Source organism: Arvicanthis niloticus, chromosome 23, assembly GCF_011762505.2.
Source record: "Arvicanthis niloticus isolate mArvNil1 chromosome 23, mArvNil1.pat.X, whole genome shotgun sequence".
NCBI classification, from domain to species: Eukaryota; Metazoa; Chordata; class Mammalia; order Rodentia; family Muridae; genus Arvicanthis; species Arvicanthis niloticus.
Window position 1 is genome coordinate 22,040,917 of NC_133430.1, and position 23,650 is coordinate 22,064,566.

Sequence of the window (23,650 nt, forward strand, 5' to 3'; positions counted from 1 at the left end):
TTAATGGAAAGATACAGGTGACAATTCCATTTTTTCTAGGAACTCCAAACTTTTAAAATGATGACTTAGAAAGAGACAGATTCAGAGGAAACTCCTTGCAAATCAGTGCAAAGAATAACCAAGGATTGGAAAGTGAAATCTGAAGTGTGGATAACCATGTACTCAAAAATACATACAGGAAAAAATGAGTGACAGAAGTTGCACAGAATATACAAACCTGAACTCTCTGATCCTCTTGATCAACTATGAAGGGTAAGTTGATTCATATATACTAAGTATCCAGCACACACACACACACACACACACACACACACACACACACAAACACGTGCCACTTAAGAAGAATGGAAAGCAATGGAGTACATTTCTATGCACCCAAAGCATTTTCTTTCTAATTTCCTTATGTTACCAAACCTCAAGCAAGAATTTACTCTGTGCCTAGCTATAAATGTGAATTTCTGGATAGCTGTGAACAGGACAAAGGAACAACAGAATAACATCAAAATCGGTTTTCCTTGTCTGACGATGTCATATTACTAAGGACATCAATCCATGCTTAATACAACCCTTCACCATGAACTTGGGGTGTGAGCATGCAGATAGTACAAAAATCCTAAGACTTTTCGACTTGGCTTCCACATCTTGGATGGGACGATGGATGGAGTGTAATTGGCGTGAAAAGCTAATGGCAATGAGTGGAATAATAATGACAAGATGGCTGCATAAAACTAAACATAGTAGCCACTGAGCACTGGCGAAAATTGCAATTGCTTTAAAAAAATATATGAGCTCAGAGGAGAAAGGAGCCGCGTTCACTTAAAGGAGTCTGGGAATTCTTTCCGGAAGATAAGCCACTGGAGACAAGCTTTGAAGATGAAGCAGAGTTCAGATAAGCAGGGAAGAGGTAATCCTTTACGTATGACACAAGTGAAGTCACAGAAATGAGAAAATACAGCACCAGAGGATGACTGGAGACACTGCAACCCTTAATCAATATTGTCCATTTTTTAATGCCATTATTGAGCCACTGCTGTTTAGGGGTTTCCAAGAGTTTGTTATCTTCCCAGTAAATTGATATTATATAACAGTCAGATTTGAGTAGTGTCCATTTTCAAAATATATGAACTAGCCAATGAATTGTAATTGCTTCCCCTCAACAATATAAGCAGAAGCTCATGTTGTTGTTTAATGGAATGCAAAGTAAAGGAGTTTCTGGACACGTGGTTTACATCATGACTCTGGGGAACAGGAGTCACTGGATGCTTTGACAAAGCTTATCATAGAACACTTGATAAGGAAAGAAGGTGCTGACGCTGTTCTTCAGACATCAAATGCACAAGAAGTCAGACAAACACAACTCTCTATAGCTCTGTCATCCCAAGCCACTCCATTGGCTAGAATTTCCCCCTTGCTACCACTGGGATAACATCATGGAAATAATTCCAGATGAATAATAAATACCTTTAATTCTACCTTTTGAGGGGAACTAGTTGTTGATATAGCCTTGGGATATGGCAATGAATGGAAGGAAAAACCCCAGAGATTACATAAGCATTTTTCCTATGCTTTACCAAGCTCTAACAACAAGAATGGGTTATGTTTTGTATATTGGCAATTTGTATAAGCAATGGAGTATCATAATATGCAGGGCCCAGCCATCTAATAATATGCTCACCATTCTACAGTTTTTGGTTAGTAAAGTTTAAGCAATTCTGAAATGTCTATATACTAGAATGTAAGAAGTTCCATTTTGAAGGAAATATTAGAACATTTACATTCTACAGACAAGCTAGCTGACCCCAAGTTAACATCATGGTAGTCTTAAAGTGACATATTTGTTTACAGAAGCACAGAGGCCTTCTGAGTCAGGGTACAGCTTTGCATTGTTAAATATTTCAATCTTGCTAAAAACATACAAAGAAAAGCATGGTTTCAAACCTTTAACCAGGACCTGGACCAAAGATCTGTTATCAATTTACATCACTCAAACAAAGACTGAAAATCTTAATCAAGCATCTTCTAGAGACAGGGTGACTGGAGGTTGCTAAGGACAGCAATAATTTCAAGGTCTGAACTCCTGTTGTAGCACAGATTTCAGAGAAAGTCTAATGAGTTTGGTTTTTTTTAATATTTTCCCCACAAATAATGAAAGTAGAAGGGAGAAATAGAAAGTATGTTTCAAAGTCCTTCACACTGGCAGCATAGTGGTACAGGATTATGAATCAGCATTTGGTAGGTAGAGGATGGAAGGTCAAGAGTTCAAGGCCTGCCTTGACAATATAGGAAGTTGGAAGCCATTCTAGGATACATGAGACCTTGACTCAAATATGGCATTACAAAACAAAACAATAAAGAAAGAATACGTAATACACTCCATTCTTTGCTTCTGTGTTTAACTGTATAAATTGAAGCACATCAATGAAAATTTTAAATAAGCAATGAATCTCTAAATGTGAAGCCATTTATCTGCTTATAATACCATGCTCAAACTGAGATGAGAAAACACAACCAAGGATTCTAATGGTATAACAAAAAAGGAGTTAAATTTATTACTCGTTCAGCTCCCATATGCATTTTCAGGTTATTTACAATATCCTCACATAGATTCTAATCCAAAGTTGGGTTTTGAAATCTATAAAAACCAAGGTCCTTTATCTTTAGTGCTCAATAGAAACTTGGCACAGAAGCCAGAAAACATCTTTGAGACGCCAGCAATATTACTCCTGCATCAAAATGACAACTCTGCACTCCTGGATGATGGCTGTCAATACCAGAAGCCAGAGAGAACAGTAGAAATGCCTTCTTATTTGGTGTCAAAGCTTGTCACATTCAGCTCTTGATTTTCCGTAAGGCTGAAAGATGATACGCCCACTTGGAGGGAGACTGTTTAAAGAATTCTGGAGTAAACAAAATGAACACAGCAACATCTTATAAATACCACTGAGGCTCACTGTCACAGTCAATTAACTTGATTCCAAAATTCAATCTGGCCAAAATAGTTTAAAAAAAAAAAACAGCCTGGTCACCAAAACTCTGGTGATCCTATTTATTACTGATGGAAATATCTTCCAAAATCATAAGACGGGTGGGATAAAGCCTTAACAGTATCCTAGGATTGGCATTCTGTCATTGTCTTCTCACTGTTTAGCATGATAAATGTATATTTTATTGTCTCTAGTAAAATCCTAACAACCCATAGTTACAAAGGCCCATGGACAAAGTAATCTTCGCTTGAAATTCTCATAAGCACTCCTTACTAAGGCTGGCTGCAGACATAGATTAGGACCCTCCAGCACGTGTACAGTGTCTTGGCTCTGAATGATCCCTTACTGCAAAATTTTATTCTGCATAGCTGAAAGGAATTCAACCAGTGTGGGTTCATGCAGCATGAAATGACCCCTTGTCCCTGCTGCCTTTGTCCTGCCCTGCTCGCACAGTCCCAGGATAGAAGATTCCACTGCCCTGTCATTTCCTGATCAGGGAAGGGAACCAGAGGCGATCAAATTTCCCCTTCACTCCAGGTCAGGCTGTAGAAAGAAAACCTGAATTGACAGTGGTAGCCTTGACGGTAGCTGTTCAGCTGCCAAAGAAGTTGGGGAACACAGTGCTGCTCTGGGCAGACACATTTCCTTCTTCCTAGAGAAAGCCAAGAATGGTGGTCAAAAGCAAAATGGTGAGCACCGGCGGCTGCTCCAGTGCTTACCTTTTCTCCCCACGAGTCCCTCTCTGGTGTGCCACATGCCCGCCTGGGCAACACCACAGCATGAACCTACAGGACTGTGAAGTCCTTCCTTCTTGGGAAAGGCTGCAGTTACTAGGAAATCCCAGTTAGACTGTTCAATTGTGAAAGAAATTATAGCTCAAACATATCATATTCTTTTTAAAATAGCAAAGACATTGGCTTGCATATCATTTAAGACAGAATAATATCAAAATAAAGTGAAAATTGGGTGAATGAGAATCAGGAATAATGAGTGGGAAGTCAAGCCAGACACTCCTAAATAAAATGCACTTGTGTTTCAACATCTGAAGGTGACCGATGTCAAGATATTCTAGCTCCAAAATCTCCAATACTTGAATCCCTTTTATAAACTGATATTATTTACATGAAATTTTCACCCATCCATCTTTATATTTAAATCACCTCTTGATGTCTTGTCATATTGAATATCACACAAGTGATATGTCAATAGTTATTCATTGTATTTGAGGGGCTGGCAAGAAAACTGTCCATGCATTTTATTTTAATCTATAATCAGTTAAATAAGTGCATGCATTGACACACAAAAATGTCAGGCTCGTGCCTCACGTCACCTCACCAAAGTTTGTGATGGCTTGTCCACTTCACTTACAGTGGAACTGGAATTCAAACTGTTAAGTAATAAGGCTGGTGGCATGGCTTAGAAGTAAAGTAAAAGCCTATCGTGTGTGTGTGTGTGTGTGTGTGTGTGTGTGTGTGTGTGTGTGTTTGTGCATGTGTATGTTTGTGTGCTACTTTATGTAATATTCAGGACTAACTCTCATTCCTTAATTTTATCAGAGACTAGGTTATAGGAAAGATAGAGTAAATGGAAGGTATTCTTTTAATGATTTGTGGACTAAATGTTATATAGTTAATTAATGATTTCCCTTTTATTTAGCTTATAATATAAAGGTTTAGCAGACACTGGAGAGGTAAGAGTAGGCAGCCACATGGGGCTTGGTTTCATAGTAACTAATTGAATATGGAAAGGGAGCAGGATTCGAACTTACATCCCTAAGAAAATTCATAGAAATAAAGAAGAAGGTGGGGGAGGGATCTGTAGGAAAATTGAGTATCTTGTGTTTATTAAATAGCTAGTCCAGGTCACTTGAATGAAATATTTCACATGATAATCCCCATAAACTGTGTGCAACATAAGGACAACTCACTTAAAATGAAAACCGAATTGTCTACCAATGGCTGCTGTTTTGTTATTAATACTTTTCTCAGGATGTCCAACTGGTTTATTATTTCAGTACAGACTTGGACGACATGTCTCTAATATACAAGGAAGAAAGAATCTACCTAACATTCAAGTGTTCTCTGCTTCAAAGATCCCTTCTACTCTGCCTAAGCTGTTCCATGCCTGTAGGTAGATCAACAGGGTTTTAGAAGAACAACTTTAAATAGTCTTTATTAGTCCACTTATGAAGCAGGAAAGTTAAAAATTCTCAGGGAAACCCAAGTCAAGGAAAGAGATGGTTAATTAGCAAGTCCACTGTCAAAATCCTTGCTAGTACAATGTTACAGGCTGACTAGAACATTTGTGCTAAGGGGAGGGCAAATCATGGAGTTTTACAGGACTAGTCAACAAATGTAAACCTTCCCTGGTTAGTACCCTACTCTAAGTCATTTACAGATACCTTTGCACTCTGGCATCATTTTATGTGAAGCATGAGAGATCCCATGTGCACTTTGCAAAAAGAGACAGGCAAGCAGAAAGAAGACATATGCCTTAGCTCCTAAGGAAATCCAGGCAGTTTGAACCAACACAATATGCAATGCAGAAGCAGACACCATGTACACAGAGAGCAGCCTTTCTTAGTTTTCTTTCTTTCTTCCTTTTTTCTTTCTTTTATTCTTTTCTTTCTTCTTCATATCCATCTTAGATGCAGAAGGAAGCTTAGAGGCTTTAAATATACTAGGGGAATGTAACAGAGTCAGAATTAGGGGGAAAAAACAGTGATTAGAACTATGTCTAATGGTTCAAGGAGAACAATGTCAAGAATGTTAGCTAAATTTTGATTGTTTCACATTTTAAACCTACAATTCTGCTCCTAATTTATATATATATATATATATATATATATATATATATATACACACACATATATTTGTATACATATATATGTATGTATATATATATATATATTTCCAGACTCTCACATAAATTAGTGTTCAATACAAACATTAGCATATTATTTATTTAAGTGAGTTTCAAGAAAAACTTTTTTCACTCAACTGTTAATGACATTGTAGGATGAGACATTTCGTACAACTAAACTAGGATTCATTGTCCTTTAATCCCAATACAAGCATTAATAGTATTTGAAATTTCATAGTATATCACCCTTCCTCTATCAGTGGGCTGCTTTGTAAATATGACTAACACACAGATGACTACCTCACGAAGTATTTCTGCTTGCTTCATTTTGGGGAAAAGCTGATACAATGAACAGATAAATTCCCTTATTATGTAATGATTTAATACGACTGAACATTGGCATCATTTTTCAACCAGTTGATATTTCCTTTTCCTGTAAAGTAGACTAGGAATATAAAACCTGTAAACTCTACCACATACATTTCTATCAAACAGCTAACAACATTTGCACTTTCTAGAAGTCTTTCTCTAAAGTAGCAGAAATGTCTGTTTTGTTTGTGTATGTGTGCTTGTGTGCACACACACAAACAAACACAGGGGGGTAGCGAGAGAAAGAAAGAGAGAGAGACAGAGACACACAGAGACAGACAGAGACAGACAGACAGACAGACAGACAAAAATAGAAAGCTATAAAATAGAAATAGATGAAACTAGCTTGCCTAACTTAAACTTGCAAGTTCTGCCAGTGTTTTATCATGTACTGAATATCGGGATTTTTTTTTTTTTTAGCTTTTTACAAAGATTTTATCTTGAGAAAAAAAATTATCAAAAATGCTTTGTTATTTTTGCATTTTTCCTGTGAAACCTGCTGCACATTTCTCCAGTCAAACTCATCAAGTCACTAGATTCTAACGAATGCCATCATCCCTGGGCCAAGCATAGAGAGCTCATCGGGGTTCTTCAGGCCACCTCAACATGCCCTTTCTCTCATTAATATATCTACATGTCATTGTATTTTTGGTTCACATATTTCTTAAAGCCCCAAAGCAGAATGAATAGATAAATACCATTATAAATGTCACCCTCTCTCCAGGTATGATTCCTCTAGCTGTGTCCTGGGTTTGTATTGTCAGATTACAGGCATGAGAAAACTATTACTGACAATAAGATTTACAAATTTCCCTGAGTTCTTAAATGTTTCTTAACTTTTTTATCTGTTAGGATAGTATAGATTTGGCAGAAGATGAAGACTTTTCTTTCATATTCTAAATGTTGTCAGGAGAATCCTATAAAATGTAATACATGGTGTATATTCATGTTTTATCAAAATCTCTCCTTAAGCAGGGCATTTTCTGCCTAGGATGCCAACAAAGCAGCATCCTTTCTCCCTTAACATTGAGCCTTGTGCTATTTTACAATAAGTTTCATTGCAGATTCCAAGACCCTGTGGATTCAACCTGTGTGAATAAATTACTGTCACACGAAGCACATTTTCCCTCGTGGCATGTAGCAGCTTTCAATCTAGGAATCCTTTCATGCTATTTCCAAATGTCTTTCAGGCGAGACATCTCAAAATAGCAACATTTATTTTAAGACTTAACAACCTATATTTTAAAACCTGAAACCAGAGTTCAAGAACCCTGCCCCCAACACATATGCCTGACAATATATATCTTTATACTTGGCTTTTGATATTATGTAGAATGCCAATAAACAAACAAACAAACCCATTAACCTGACATGTGCTAGAGATGATAATATTCTTGAGAGTAAGATGAGGAAACTGTCAGGACTGCAGTTAGCATCTAATACCCTGACCAGCTACTGAAAGATCATTATTTCTACCCAAGGACCATTTGTTAAACCTGCAACTTCTGTTTGTCTCACAGCCACATTTTAACTTAAAATGAATGTGACAGATTCCTTATGAGGAAAGTAATAGCACACTAATGATGCTATGGCAAAAGTTATTTTTATTGCCGTTTGTGAACAGAGGACTTTTACATCAATCTATGCAAAATATGCATACATTTTATACACACACACACACACACACACACACACACTTTTTTTTCATAGAAAAACATGAGCAAAGAGAAAAACCAAAACAGTACTGGTTTTGGTTTTGTTTGTTTGTTTCAGTCATTTCATTTCATATTCCTAAGATCCTTGGAAGGAATCACAGTGACAACTGAAAATGTAGCCTGTAGTTTGAATTAGATTGCTAGGGTTCCTAGGGCTTTGTATGTACACTCTACCATACATCATCTTCGTCCCTCTACATGAGACTAAGGCACAGTTCAGAGACACAGGGCTTATTTCTTGCTGTCACAGACAGTAAGTGAGGCCAGGATAAAATTAGTAATCGCATGGTAAATGACAACTCTCCTCTATAATAGGAAATGCCCAGTATATATTCAATAGCTTTCTTTATATCACAGAAATTAGGAAAGCCCATCAAATCAGTAGTTGCAATTCCCTTTGAAGGTTGAAAAATAATATTTGAAAATCTCAAAGGTCAGGCTAAGTCCTAAAATCATTTGCTTCTTAAGGAACCCAGGATTGTTCTTTAAGAACTAATCTGTGGCTAGACAGTAACTGAAGAAAAATTAGTTAAGACGAAAGAAAGTCAAATCATTATTACTGTATGAAATTAAGATAAGCCACATGAAACTGCTCAGTGTTTGAACTACCCCAGAGACTCACAATAATTAGCGGTCACAGGATTCACATGTGAACAGGGTTCTTTGACTTCAAAGTCACTTGTAGACAGTTTCACAAAAAGCCCTCTCGCTGGGCACTACTACTGGCCTCCTGGACTAGATGAATCAGATGATCCCCAGAGAAGAAAAGCTACAGTTTAAGAGTCACAGTATTAAATTACATATTGTTTATATCAGTCAGGATAGGAATGGTAATACACTTATAAAAAGGTTAGCAAGAGTTAAGAGAGACCTTGAAAATGGTATAATAGGATCTTGCTTTCTAATGTTTCTACTGTTATTTCAGAGCACTATCTAGATCTGAAAACCAGCCTTTCTCGATGACATCAAAATACCTTCAAATAGACTTCGATAAACACACTTGGTAATGGTATTGGTTGCTCTGATAAGGATACAATGACTTAGGTTTTTAATAACATAAATAATACTTTCAAGTTGCTAGTGGTTATTTCTGTTTGTTTGTTTTTAAATTAAACTAGACCATTCTAAAAAAAAATCATTTTTTACCCATAGAAGATAAACCAGTGCCTATTTTACTATTTCTAAATTGCTACTTGTGCTACTTGACATAGGGCCTGAAGAGTGACAGAGCTTCTAAACAGACAATACAAACCGACCCATCCAATGCTTAGCCACGTTATTAATAGCTGTTGGCCAAATCAATCCATGAAGCATGAACAAAAGCTTTCTGGCTGTAATACCCTTACATGAACAGTAAGGAGTGCACAGTCTTTGGAATTTTTTGCCATCTGAATCTCAGGTAAAATCAGTGAGAAAGGAAACACATTTAGCTACTATTTCTTTATATTTAGCATTATAGAAAGTCATAAAAATGTGGAAATAAAAGTTCAGGATCTATCCTATGCTGTTTCACAGTGCCTCCCTGTTTTCTAAGTGATGAGAGAAGTTCTTTTCATGTGGGGTTCTGTTATAATCATTGATTTTCACTCACAGTATAAAATTTCATTTGCCTAACTTCATTGGCATATTTCTCCTGGGTCGTTCTGACCAATTATGCTGTTTGCTGTTTACCCTGTTGAACCCTCAATAGATTCCCTTCTCAGCACTGGCAGTGCAATCATGGTGTTGTTCCCTGAAAGTAAGCTGTTGCATCCTGATGAATGTCCTACACAGCAGAAAAAAAAATAAAATATGCCTATAAGCACCAGTCTTAGAAAAAAAAATAAATGGTGAAATGGGTTCAAAAACTTAAAAACTAAAGAAACAAGACCCAAGGGACATTTTGGAAACAAGCACCATATAGCAGATGATATCTGATATCTAGCCGTTTGTCCTTGATGGTGATAGACAAACATTTAAGCCCTGGAATTAGTCTACATGTCCATGTTATTAAATTTAACATATAGTGGAGACTCAATATTTGAAAATTTTAACAATTTTTCCTAGATCACAGACTCAAAATGCTGTAGATAATACCCTGGAACCTAGGATTGTAAGAACATCTTTAAAAAGACAGTGTTAGCTTTGTGTCCACCAATTCTGTTTGTGACCCAGGTCATCAGTTGTCCAACAACCTATCTCAGCAGACACTTGCGTGTAGTCCAAGCCTAATGCACAATTTTAAAAGGTAAATACTTCTGAAAAGCTCCCTGACTACATGGGTTTCAGTGAGAGTTACTATAATGAGAATGAGTTTCTGCTTCACTGAAACCAGTTCCAATAGTCAGAAAACATTAGGGCACACATAAACTATGTGTTCAAGGTGTCTCGAGTATGCAAGAAGGAGACTCTCGGGCACTTTAGAAGCACTAACTCCCAGTAATTACAAAAAAAAAAAAAAAAAAAAAAAAAAAACCAAAAAAAAAAAAGAGTAACAGAAAAAAACAAACAGTATTTATCCAAGGCTCAGATGCCTAAAGTGCTAAATATATTTTTTATTATTATTATTTTACTTGTAAGAGTGTTTCGGCTGCATACATGTCATGGGACACACCCATGCAGTGCCTGTAAAGGGCATCAGATTCCCCAGAACTGGAGTGGCAGGCAATTGTGACCTTCTGTGGAGGTGCTGGGAATTGAACCCATGTCCTCTGCAAGAGTAATAAGTGCTCTTTAAGCACTGAGCGATCTCTCTGGCATCAGGACTAATGATTTTAAAGGGGCCATTACTATCCATTTAAAATTAGGGCAATTCCCCACTGCATGTAGAAAGTGATTCTATTTTATGGCATTCCTACTTCATCACGGTTTGGGAGACAGCCATTCTGTAACCTTATTGGTTGTCAACAGTATCATCTGCTATAATAATGGAGGGAGAGTTTCTACACTGGCAGGAGCCATGCATCAGGGTGCCTTGTCATCCACCTGCCAGGGTTCAGGGAGTGTTCTGGTATATTTCCTCAGCTCATTCTGTACAGTTCATAATCTAACAGATGGCACCATTAAACTGTGTCCCTGATAGTGTCTTTGAAAATGAGGGCAAAGGAATGCAGAATGAAATTAAGCTGACTAGAATAACACACATTCTTTTTTTTCCTTACAGTATGTTGACAATGGATGACAAATTTCTAGGGGATGTAATCTCACAGAGCATGCACAGTAACGTTTTATAACAACATAAACCAAGGTTGTAAGATACCTTGATAAATAGCGCCTTGCTCACCCCGGGCTGTGGTTTACTTTTCTCACTTACATGTACGATACCCATTACCATCAAACAGCCAGGGAGAATTACATACTGCTCAGGAGATGGTGTCAGAAACTGTGGAGATGTTCAAAAAGCTATATTCAGATCATGGAGCAGTGGAACACAAACACATCAGACTGAATATATTATCATTTTCTGAGGCAACGAAATATGTGCAGTGTAAGAGAAATGTAATGGAGAAAAATTTTATCATCCTCGGGCTTGACAGTGAGACATTCACAAAGGGAGATAACCAATATTGGTGTGATTTGGAGCTTGCCTTTTCTATTTGGAGAATTATGATAATATGACATGGCTATCGTTATAATTAGGAGAGTAATTATCATAACTGGGTAGTTAGTTGCTCTTCTGTCTGGAGTTTTACTTAGCCAGAATTATCTAATTTTAGAAAGAGAGAAGGGAAATAGATATTTGTATTTACTTTTAAATTCTAAAAATTTTTTTAAAATCTACAACTATCACAAGAGCTCAGGAAAGCATGACTTGCCACATGGACACATTCTGCATTCCTTTGCCCTCATTTTCAAAGACACTATCAGGGACACAGTTTAATGGTGCCATACATAGCTCCTCCCATTAGTGTTTCCTGTGAAGAACTTCAGTTTAAAAAAAAAAAAAAAAACGCAGCTAGAAATTCCTGGTCCTATAGCACGGATCCACTTGTGTTGAGTGTGTGAATAACCATTGGGACAGCATGTGTAATTCTGTTAGATTAAGAAGTGTTCTCTGATTCTGGCCAAAATCCTTTCAGTCACTTTACCTCCCTGACTACAGAAATGAGGTAAGGTGAAGCAGTTTTCTTACATTATGTATGGCTATAAGTATGAAAGAAATGAGAATTTCAATAAAGACTCAGAGGTACTTCAGTCTATGTGTGTCTGGCAGAAAATTTTTGAGGTTTAGCAATGAGGAAATGGCATCAAGAGATTTATTTAAATTCCTGGAGACTTGGCAGAGTTGCCAGGAAGTCAACAATTTTCTTAGATTTGATAGGATGTCTGAAATAGTCTGAATGGAGAATAAGCCAGACACTACCAGGAGTGTCACTAACTAGATGTTGACAAAGACTCAGGGACCAAGATCAGGAATGTCATCTACAACCTGCAATTCAATCTCAGAGTCATGGCAGGGGAGATGAGTTCCAAAACTTCACTGGGAATAAAGATACCTGTGACCTTGCAAAAGTGACACTGTTCAATTCTCCTGTCTTTTACTGAAAGACAATGGACCCATTAATCTGATTTGTTGGTGGTTAAACAATAAGAAGGAGGAGGAGCAGACAGAGGGATAGGAAAACATATAAAAGAATTTTATAAATAACACATACACACACACATATATGCTACATGTATGTAAATAAAGACATACATGAATGCAAACAGATTTTACATATTGAGTATTAAAGATAGTCTTCATGCAAGGCATCATGGAATAAACCAGTCCCCTGTCTCCCTTTCCTCAGTACATGAGCCTAGCATAACAAAACAACATTGAAATTACTTGCAAATGAAAGACTATTGGTTCATGGGTAAATTTAATCCTGAAGTGAATTCTTACCACACCTGACATAACTTCCTATTATTTATGTGCTTATCTTAGTCCTCTTCCCCCATCAAGAATCAACTCAGAGGTCACTCCCTCCCGGAGACTGCCAAGGGTCCCTAGGAGAAAAAGCTTCACTTTGTTCTGCTCCCACTTGGGTGCAGATGTCCTCAACCATCCAACTGTAATCCACAGTCCCATCATTTTCCTCCATAGACACGAAGCAGCAACCTGAGAACAGTCCTCTCGACCACTGTTCCTCTCACTAAGCATGCAGATAATCTATGTGTGGTTGTGAATTTGTGTGTATCCGTGTGTCCATGTGCCTCCATGTGTATTTCCATCTATGTAAATATATTCTAAATTCAAGTTCTCAGGATTAGCATGTTACATCCCTGGGAAGCCTCTAGCCGCTACCTTGGACACATTGTCCTTTCTAGAAAACGCTATGCAAATAATGAGCTCCTCTATTTCAAATACGTTATTTCCTACACTTTGCTATCAGTGCTGTTAATGACTCCCTGTCAGAGGAATCACTGCAAAGAAGCACTGTGTTGGATAAGCAAGACACAAGAGCATCCCCCGAAACAAAATGTTGATCTAGAAAAGAATCTCTTAGCAGAAACTCCGGGCTGGGGCTGAAGGAACACCTTGATGCTGAAACCACTCTGCTCTGCAGAAGAGCAGTTAGTCTCTCTTGTGAAGGGAATTAAACCACAAGCATTAGGCAGCAGTAAGTACTGTAATTAAAGCCTCACAGAGAGAGTGATTGAAGAAACACGGTGAGAAAGTTCTCTTTTGAAACCATATTTCATTTCTCCCCGTGTCTCCATAAGGAAAAAAAAAAATTTCTTCTGACAGTCTATACTTCACCACTGTTTCATTTAATAATGCATACTGACTTTTACCCAGGATGACTGGCCCCAGATTTACTTCTCATTTCTAATCAGCTAAGCATGAGCCCATTATCAAAATTCAGATTCTCCCCTCTCCCACCCGCGCAATGCCTCTTTCTTCATTTTGTCTCATCTACTTATTTTTCAAATTAAGTTCAGAAGCAAGGATAAATCTTGCAAAGTACAGGGAAAAGAAAATTCTCTGAGAAAAAAAAAATTCTTCAGTATGATTTGTGGGTAAAAAAAAAAAAAAAAAAAAAAAAAAAAAAAAAAAAAAAAAAAACCATGAACAATTTACCTCTCATGCTGCTTAGAAAATAAAATTTCCACTCAGACTGCTGAATTCACAGGCACAAATGCATGCATGTATGCACACACACACACATATGCAATAGGTGCAAATACTCCAAAGGCAACAAATACTACCCAGAGGCTTCATTACTGTAACAATCTGTCCCTAGAATGCCCTGAGAGATGGTTTCTCTGGACGTCCTTTCTGTGCTCTATTTCCTGAAAACGCTCCAGGCAGACTGATTCAATGGTCACTGTTTTCCTTTTAACATGAGCAAGTGGGGTAGAAAAACAGTTCTAATAAGAGTCCTTCTGCTTTTTGCCTTGTGCAGGGACATCACAACTAATATTAATCATATTCATAATATAAATCTAGGGAAGGAAACATTAAGGAAGATGTGGCCAAAATTTCAGTTGCTGCAGAGGTATCATGAGATACCTACAGCAATACTCTTGATTGTATAATATTGTAAATCTATCATACCAGCTGTCTCATTTAAAATGCTTTAAGAAAGAATACTGGAAATAGGTGAGTGTTTTAAGTTTCTACTCCAGTGGGAGCATGTGTGTTTTACATAGGTATCTGTAACTTCATTTAGCAGGCAAACCGCAAGTGGTATGAACTCTGTGCCAAGAAAGCACTATTTATAACTAACAGTAAAAAACTAATACATCACATAAAAACATGTTCTGGACTCATGCGTATGTTAACTGATGGAGTCTCCTCTCCAACCGTATAAGATAGCCTTCCTGTCAGTAGCCCGTGTTCTAACAGAACCACCTTAAAGTGTTCAGAGACATGAAGTTTGTCCATGGAGATGCAGTACAAATAAGAGATAGACTTTGAAAATAGGAATTCTGGGGTCCCCTTACCTGTTTTACATTTTCTACATCTTTAGTATCCTCCCAGGGTATTGAATATTGAGAATGAACATGCTTTTCCCCCAAGAATATGTTCCAAACCTAAACTACATTCCATTTCAAATGACCGTATTTTTAGCAACAGAGTTTTACTGATAAGTTTTTTTTTTAAAGATTATCGGAATTATTTGAATGGAAATTCAGGTAATAAAAAGAGGATGTTTGGGGAGTAAGTAGGAGGTTTAAACAGGCAAAGGGGTTTGTTTGTTTGTTTTTAAGTGCCTGGTGCTGAGATTGTATCCCAGACCACCCTTCACAAGCTGCTTCTTAAGGACATCCCAAGGGAACAGAAGTAGGCATTCTTTCTGTATGGCTAGTAGTAGAGACAGAATCTATATAGTATCTCTAAGGCATGAAGCCTGCTTTCTTTAAATGTCCCGGCAGCAATAATTACTATTGATGCTTTGATTTTACTTTAAAGAATCATTGGCATATTCCTTCTAGTTCTATATAAGTACTAAACTACCAAAGTGATGCCTGTTTGTACTAGACAGATACCCTTAGATGATGCCATGGGTTTTACATCCACATCAGGTCATTCTTCAGAGTATGGCAAATACCCAAGTGGTGAGGGTATGTATGTAATGGAGGTACATGGTAAAGGAGTTTCTATGGTAAAATGGCTCGGTGGCTAATGAAACTTCACACCAAACCACAGTGTGACCCCCAAAGTCCCTATCGTAGAACAAAATCACCTCCTCTAAGTTGTCCTCTGTTGTCCATGTGTCCTCTGTGCCCCATGTCTTTCAATTTCTCTCTCTCTCTCTCTCTCTCTCTCTCTCTCTCTCTCTCTCTCTCTCTCTCTCTTTCTCTTTCTCTCTCTTTCTCTCTCTCTCATCTCATGCACATACACACACTCTCACATACACACACACTAAATAAACAAGAGTTTTAAGTTAGAAAAGAATTTGAGATTTGCAAGATGAGATTTGTCAATCTGATGGATACCACTAATTCATTAATCATCCTGACCCAAAATCATATTGCTACAAACCAGAAAGCTCTTTGTTTCTCTGAATGTAAAGATTCCTGTCCCTATGTGTTTCGTATAGACATATGGATGCCATAGCCTCCAAGAGGAGGTCAGAGTACCGTTTTAGGTGTCAGTTCTCACCTCCCACCTTATTTGAATCAGGGTAACTTGTTGTTTACCACTGTTTCTGATAAGTTAACTTGTCTGTGAGTGAGCTTCCAGATATTTCTTTGTCTGGGATTCAGGGCATGAGCTACTGTGTCTGATATTTTACATGAGCTCAGGGGATCCATACCCCAGTCATGCTTACATGACTTGTATGCGTTTTCTGCACTGAGCAGTTTCCCCAAATCATGTGTACTTATTTTGTTGTTGTTGTTTTAGCTCATTTTTACATTTTTAATGTTTATTTCTTCTTCTCATCTTTAAAAGTGTTATCAAGATTTTACCTTGCCTGGCTCTTTTTTTTTTTTTTTTTCTGTGTCCTTACCAGATCAATTTTGACATTTTGATGGCAACACATTATACTACGTTGGGCAGGGCCCAGGGATCAATTCCAAGCCGTGCTAAACAATAATAACAGATAAGACATCTTTTTACAGTGTTTTCTACTAAACTTTTTCCCTCTCTATTAAGAGAGCTTTTGCACAGTAAAATACAGTTCCTAAGTGCATACTGAATGTCTAAGGAACACAGCTACATTAGCAAAGTGATGGGTGTTTCCAGTAAACAGACACTATTAGATAATGCTGGAGTTTGTTGTTGTTTGTTTGCTTGCTTATTTTGTTTTTTTTTTAAATCATAGCATTCTTCAAGGTGTGATAAATACCCAGCAGTGAGGATATGTGGTCCAAGCACATGGTAAAGGCTGACCCCACCCTTGCAGGATAAGAAACTACCACTTTCAGCCATACAAGAAAGAAACTTTAAAGTCACCTTTATCCTGTATTGAAGCAGAAGTATTTTACCAGGAGAAGTTCATTAAAATTCAAAGCAAGACCTCTTCTTTTTAAGTTTACATTCAGAAAGGAAATACTAGGCAGAGATAAACATTCCTTGGAGCAGGTTAAAGGCTATACTAATACTCATAGCGTTAATTGTTCAGGTTAATGAATTGAATTTTGCAAATGTTTCAACTAGAAATCACACAACTTAAAGAGGAAGCAACCTCCTTTAATCCGATAAGTAGGATTCAAAGCTTCCTAGGCAGGACTGAAATGACTTTTATTTTATTCTAATTATTATCGTTCCTTAGAAGCATGTTTGTTTTCTGGGAGACCCAAAGTGAGGGGAAACCGGGAGGATACGGTAGAAACCGTAATCAGGATATATATATATATGAAAAACCCTCTATTTTCAATAAAAGGATAAGTTAAAAAGGATTAGCCTATAACATGCTAAGACCTGAGAATGATCTGTCACCCACTGATCTTCTTTAAAAACGAATGAGATCTCTGTGCAGCCTGGACCATACTTCACAGATATACTACTGTGCTCCAAATGAAGCATATACAAGCAATTGTAAGTAAGGGCATCATAGCCATGAAAACTCCTGATGAATGTCCATTTTTAACAGTTGTTTCTTTTAATAGATGACTGTTGAATCTCTCAGGAAGACCACTGTACTACCCTTAGAACTTTCTGGCATTTGGAACTTCAATAAATACTTGATGATGGCTGTCTCTGACAAGAATCTTCTTTTTGCTTAAACATATATGGTGTCCTGCAGAGTGTCTTAAAACCCTCTACTAAGTTAAGCTCTTAAAAGAGAATAAAATAAGAAGTTTTCCCTTTCTTCTCCTGGCGAATGAAAAGGGAGGCTTTGCTTTGTGTTTCTGATAAGATTTTCTTTCCAATTTAAACCCTCAAAAGCACATTTGACAAGTATCTACCCTAGCCTGCAAGCCAAGGAACATAGACTCTATTGTGTTTCTTTAGGCAGAGTTGAATTTTAATACACCCTGAAAATCACCTCTTAATTCTATTTTTTCATAGCCCTCACAAAGTCCCTGTCCTCAAAAATTAAAGTACAAAACGAAAATAAAAATACTTTACAGTGACTTGTGGAAGTAAGCTTCACTCTTTTCTCCTTACGACAAGCCCTGCATCCTTTCTGCCCCTCCTTTTCATTACCAAACTCCTGCCTTCAACAAATGTTTACTGAATACTCAATTACTATCAGGATCAGGAATTAACATCTCTAGTACCCAAATGTTTCAACAAGGACAGATTGCCTTCAATGATACCAATGGCATCAGCTCTGAAACAAAAGAAACTTGTGAGTCAAGAGGGGCAGGCAGTTAAAGCTAACCACCAGTAAATACTCTGTATGTTAAGAAGACTCATCACCATATCTTGTCCTCATTCGTTTTTCTTAGCAAATCAAACATCATAGATGCACCATAAACTGAATCATTTTGGCCTTTGTCCGTATTGCAAATGATAGTTGGGAGCACATTGCATAACCATCACTAATACTGGGCCTCATACTCTCACCTGGATCAAAAAGGTAAGAGCCAATATGTAAAAAAGCAGCTCTTTCTTTACAGCACTATCTGATCCACATCTTTAATCACAGAATTCCCATCACTGAAATTCAGTGAAAGATTCACATGTGAAACACTGCATGAAAAAAAAAATAATAAGAGTATTCTTCCTACCATCTTCAGAACTATGCCCTAAAAATTAAACTGTACATTTTCAGAGACTTAATTCAGTGGAAGACACATCAGATGGATGATTGTCAAGTGTCATTAGGTCAGCTGTTTAGGTGTCTTAGATGTTCGAAATAACTTTCTTCCAAATTGTCCCTCATGACCTACCATATCCCAAAGGTCTCCAAGCTGTATCTGTCTTTTACCTGGAAAACTCATGTCTAACATAATCAACACGACTATCATTCCCAATCCCAGTGCCTACAAAGACTAATTTTCACTTTGGGAAGGTCTCTGAGACATTCCACATTTAGCCATTATGACGGCCCAGTCTTTGGAGTGTTTTATTGAGCATGACCTCGGCTTTGAGCAAACAACACAAGCATATATTAATGGCAACACTTTCTTAAAACATCAGAGATACTTGTCTAAATGTGCTTTTTTTAAAACAGTGTTATGTAAAATTTGGTGATAGTTTTTTTTTTTTTCTTCTCTTACCTGTACCATGTACTCTGCTAAAGCCTTCTTATTGACCCTGCCATTTAATCTTCAGGACAAATTATTATGTTATTTTTGATCAATGTTTCCTCTGTTGTACATAGATGAAAAATGAGGCTCATATATAGGTTAAACATCTTGTCAGCACAACAGGAAGGTGAAACAAGGAAGGCAGTTCTTAAGTCAAGCAGACTAAGGCAGGGCCAGGTCTTTATCTGCCACTGTTGACAACCTAGACTTTGAAAACTGGAAGTTAGACTTTGAAAGATGAAGAAATTGAAGACCAAGCTTAAATAATTTCACATTACACAAAGGGATTTTTGAAGGAGCATAAAAAATAGAATGCATCACTGTCTACAATAGTATTGATCTGTCGAGAATCCCATGTAACATGTTGGGGCTCAGCTCATAGCATCAATTATGATGAAATGCCTCTTGGCATAGATGTATATGTATATGATGTATATGTATATGATGTATATGTATATAATGTATATATATATGAAGTGTATATATGTATATGATGCATATGCATATGATGTATATGTATATGATGTATATGTATATACATATATGATGCATATGTATAAGATGTATATGTATATACATATATGATGTATATGTATATAATGTATATATATATGATGTGTATATATGTATATGATGCATATGATGTATATGTATATGATGTATATGTATATACATATATGATGCATATGTATATGATGTATATGTATATACATATATGATGTATATGTATATGATGTATATGTATATGATGTGTATATATATGATGCATATGTATATGATGTATGTGTATATATATATGATGCATATGTATATGATGTATATGTATATGATGTATATGATGTACAATGTAAACTTTAATCAAAGGCACACAAATTACAAAAATAAAAGGATTAGGAGAAGTAGTTTCCCCTGTAAGTTTTTCATCCCATGGTCAAATGGACACACTTTCTTTATTTTGTAAAACTTGAATTGAATCTTTAGTTATCTATTTGGGTTCCTTGCCATCTTAAACAAAACCAGCCTTCACAAACTTTGAGGCCCAAACTCTCACTCAGATACACTCATTTACTGATACATGCCTTCCTCTGTTAAATTTATTTCACAACAAAAATACAGTGCTCATCAGCCAAGCCTATAGAATACCAACAAAAATACATTATATTTTTATGTGGAGTACGGTGCTCAGCCTATTTCAGTTAACTTTTCTATGAACTGTATACAGTGTTCTCGTTTTGCAGGAAGGGTTTTTATAAAACTAATAATATTCTTAAGATTCCAGGCCTATTTAACTCTATATTGATGTGATGCCTAAAATTCTACCCATGTACAGTCATGTTTACATGTGGCAAGGGAAAACATTCCCCACCTCTTTCAATCACTCCCTATTAAACAAGACATATCCGGGTGACACTGGAATCTGTTGTTACCAAATGAGCTTCCAAGAGTTAACTAGATGAAAGCAAGTGTTTCACCTGTTTTAAATTTTTTAACAATTTAACAAGTAATGCTCCTTGGAGAAGTATAAGGTCTACTTAACAAAAAGAACACATTGAAGGATTTTATTTTTTATCCATAGCATAGATGGGCATCTTTTTGGGTACTCTGCTCTTCACCCACCCATCATTTTGAAATGTTTCTGGTCAATCCTTCTTCTCACATTACTTTGACTATGGCAAACTGCTCCCATTCATCACCTTCCTTCTAATATAACAATGTTCTCGATTTCAAAGAGCAAAAAAAAAAAAAAAAAAAAAAAAAAAAAAAATGGGGTTTGAAGATTAGATCCGTTTCATCTTCCTGTTAGGAGATCTGATAAGCAGTTGTAGTCAGAGTTGAATCCAATCTACCAGTTCAGTGAAATTAGAGATTTGTCGCTAGATTTAATTATTTAGACCTCTCTTCTGGACACAAGGAAGAATTATTTGTATAGCAGTTTATTTCAGGAATTCATATGCTGTATTCAGAGAAACTCCATTAATGATTTAGCAATGTAAGAAGCATAGATCTGGAGATGACAATGGTCACCAACTTGTTTGCACACTTGTCAAAGTTAGAGCAACTGATTGCAAATCAACTAGATGAGTGTTCGAATTCTTAAGGGCTCTGGCACAGAAACTGATACACATTTCCTGTGACATCGCTTCCAGATCTCCAAAGTGAGTTATAAGAGGTCAGTCTTCCCACACAAGGATTTTCTAACATTCCTCTGCTTTAGGTGACAAACCGTATTCCATAAAGCCTTTTATATGTGTTTTGAAGTTGAGTTTCCGATTGCCAGTAAACTGTTAAATCCAGGTTAAATAAATAAATAAATAAATAAATAAATGAACATCAAATAGAGAGACAGATCAATAGTTAAATGACACTTCTTGCTATTACAAGGGGCTCAGATTATGTCCCAGAACCTACACCAGAGTTCATTCCTATGCCTAACTCCAGTTCCCAGGGATCTGGTGTCCTCTTTTGTCCTCTGCAGGAAATGCATACATGCAATGTACACACATGCAAGGAGGTAAGCACTCATGAGCATAAAAATTAACAAATCTTTTTATAAAGAACAAAGCAACACAAACTACTTTTTCCCAACCACCACCACCAATAGTAATAGTAATAATCTTGCACTACTATGAAATTTGTACACAAAAATATCATAAAATTTCAATGATATTAATGCCATGCAGAAAAGCAAAAATATTCATTAACTATAATCACACTGATTCTTTATTCTGAGCAAAATACAATGTGCCTCATATCACTATGTGCTCTAGAATTTAGTCATGTGATTTGAGTATTTGTTATTTATTGTTATTTTTGCCTTCCTCTTTGCAAGGACTCTCTCTCTCTCTCTCTGTCTCTCTCTCTGTCTCTCTCTCTGTCTCTCTCTCTGTCTCTCTCTCTCTCTCTCTCTCTCTCTCTCTCTCTCTCTCTTTGTTCATCTTTCTGTTCCCTAACAGTCCCTCCCTGGGGATCTCTAGAGTACATGTTCATTCTCAGACACTTTTACCAGAGAATTGAAACCAGTGAAAACACTCAGAGCATTGTCCCGATAGAGTACATCAGGAATGCTGTATTGTCTCATTTGTAGTGACAAGATGAAATTTAGTAGAAAAACTCTCTTCCATTGATCAGCAACCTTCCTCTACAGGAATTTATTTTGCAGAACACTTTGTTTGGGTAACTCCTTTATAACAATCCCTATTATCCACTGCTTGTGAAATGATAAGCCTATTGGAGAGATTTCTTTTCTTTCTTTTTCTTTTTTTTCAGAAGAATTGGTTTTTATGAGCAAAGAGGGTCCTCACTGAGAGAGAGCAATAACTAGTTCCAGAGTATCTTACCTTCCTCCGGACCTCAGAAATAAATATAATGATAGAGAAATGTATGGTAGCCAGACAGAAGGTTCGTTTGGGGAAACCAGTAACTATCTTGTAGAACTTTCTTATAAATGCAGAAGAAAACAATGCCTTATAAGCTACAAAATTCCCTGTGTCAAGTTGAGGAGCAGAGAAGAAAAGCTTTCATGCCTGCTAGTCATGATATATACCAGTGCCACATAAGCGGGCAGTCTAAATGGCCCTATGAGTATTACTAGTCCTCTAATTAAAAACTGAGAAAGTAGATATAAAGGGAAGAAAGCATGATAACAAACTGAGGCCAAATCAGGAATAAAATCTAGTTTATGTGAAACCAAGCTCTCTGACCATCCTCCTTCTTCGTCCTATGCAGCGCTCCAGGTTCACTATAGAGACAATCAAAATATCATGAACAGCATGGATTATTGTATTTTTTTCAAAATGTCCAGAAGTCTTCCAAGATTCCAGCAAGCTGCAAGTCTATGGTTCTGCAATATCACAAGGTTCTCTTTCAGAATAAAATACCACACCAATAATTTTGCTATCAAGCTTTGGTTTTCAGAAGCCAATTCAACATAATCAAGTTCTAATGCCTGTGATGATTCCTATTTGCTTTTGCCTAGAGGCCTGGAAAGAGTACAGGCTTTACAACTATAAACAGAGTGCTCATGATGCTGTTGGAATGTTCTACCTTCCTGTTTTCAAAGTAAGAGGCCACACTGCTTTGAAACGTATTCCACAGAGAGAACAAAGGATGCTTCTTCTATTAGATCATTTAAAACCTTTGTACATACACGTTATTTGTACAAACTCTGTCAAGAGTAATACATTCAGCAATTAAAACCCCAAATGGGAGCAAGCATCTCTAAAGATGCACTTAGCATGTTGTAATGCATACTTCAGAGGTGGAGAGATAGACACAAGTTCAGTTCAGCTTCACATCTTTGCAAATGACTTTTGCTCTGAGAGAGTTTACAGTCGGAGAGTAGACACAGAGGATTGGGAAATACTTTATATTTACATTGAGAGCAGGAGGAAACTAAATAACAGCCTATCTTAAATGTTAGTTAGAAAAAGGGGAGATAGGTGTCCTTGAAAAACCATGGGATATTTCTGAAAGAGAAATTTTGGTTGCAGACCCTGTATATCAGACTGAACCTCCACAATTAGTGTAGAGTGGGATTATCAGGAAGAATGGGAAAGATTCATGTAACCGCCCTTCAGGTTAGTGAAAGAGAAATGAAAGGGGGGTCCG

General features: G+C 36.9%; 1 protein-coding gene across 2 annotated transcripts in view; it reads right to left on the reverse strand.

Annotated features, from left to right (window-relative positions):
* The window catches only part of Flrt2 (fibronectin leucine rich transmembrane protein 2), a 94,178-nt gene that overhangs the window by 51,927 nt on the left and 18,601 nt on the right, over positions 1-23,650 (reverse strand). The window lies entirely within an intron of this gene.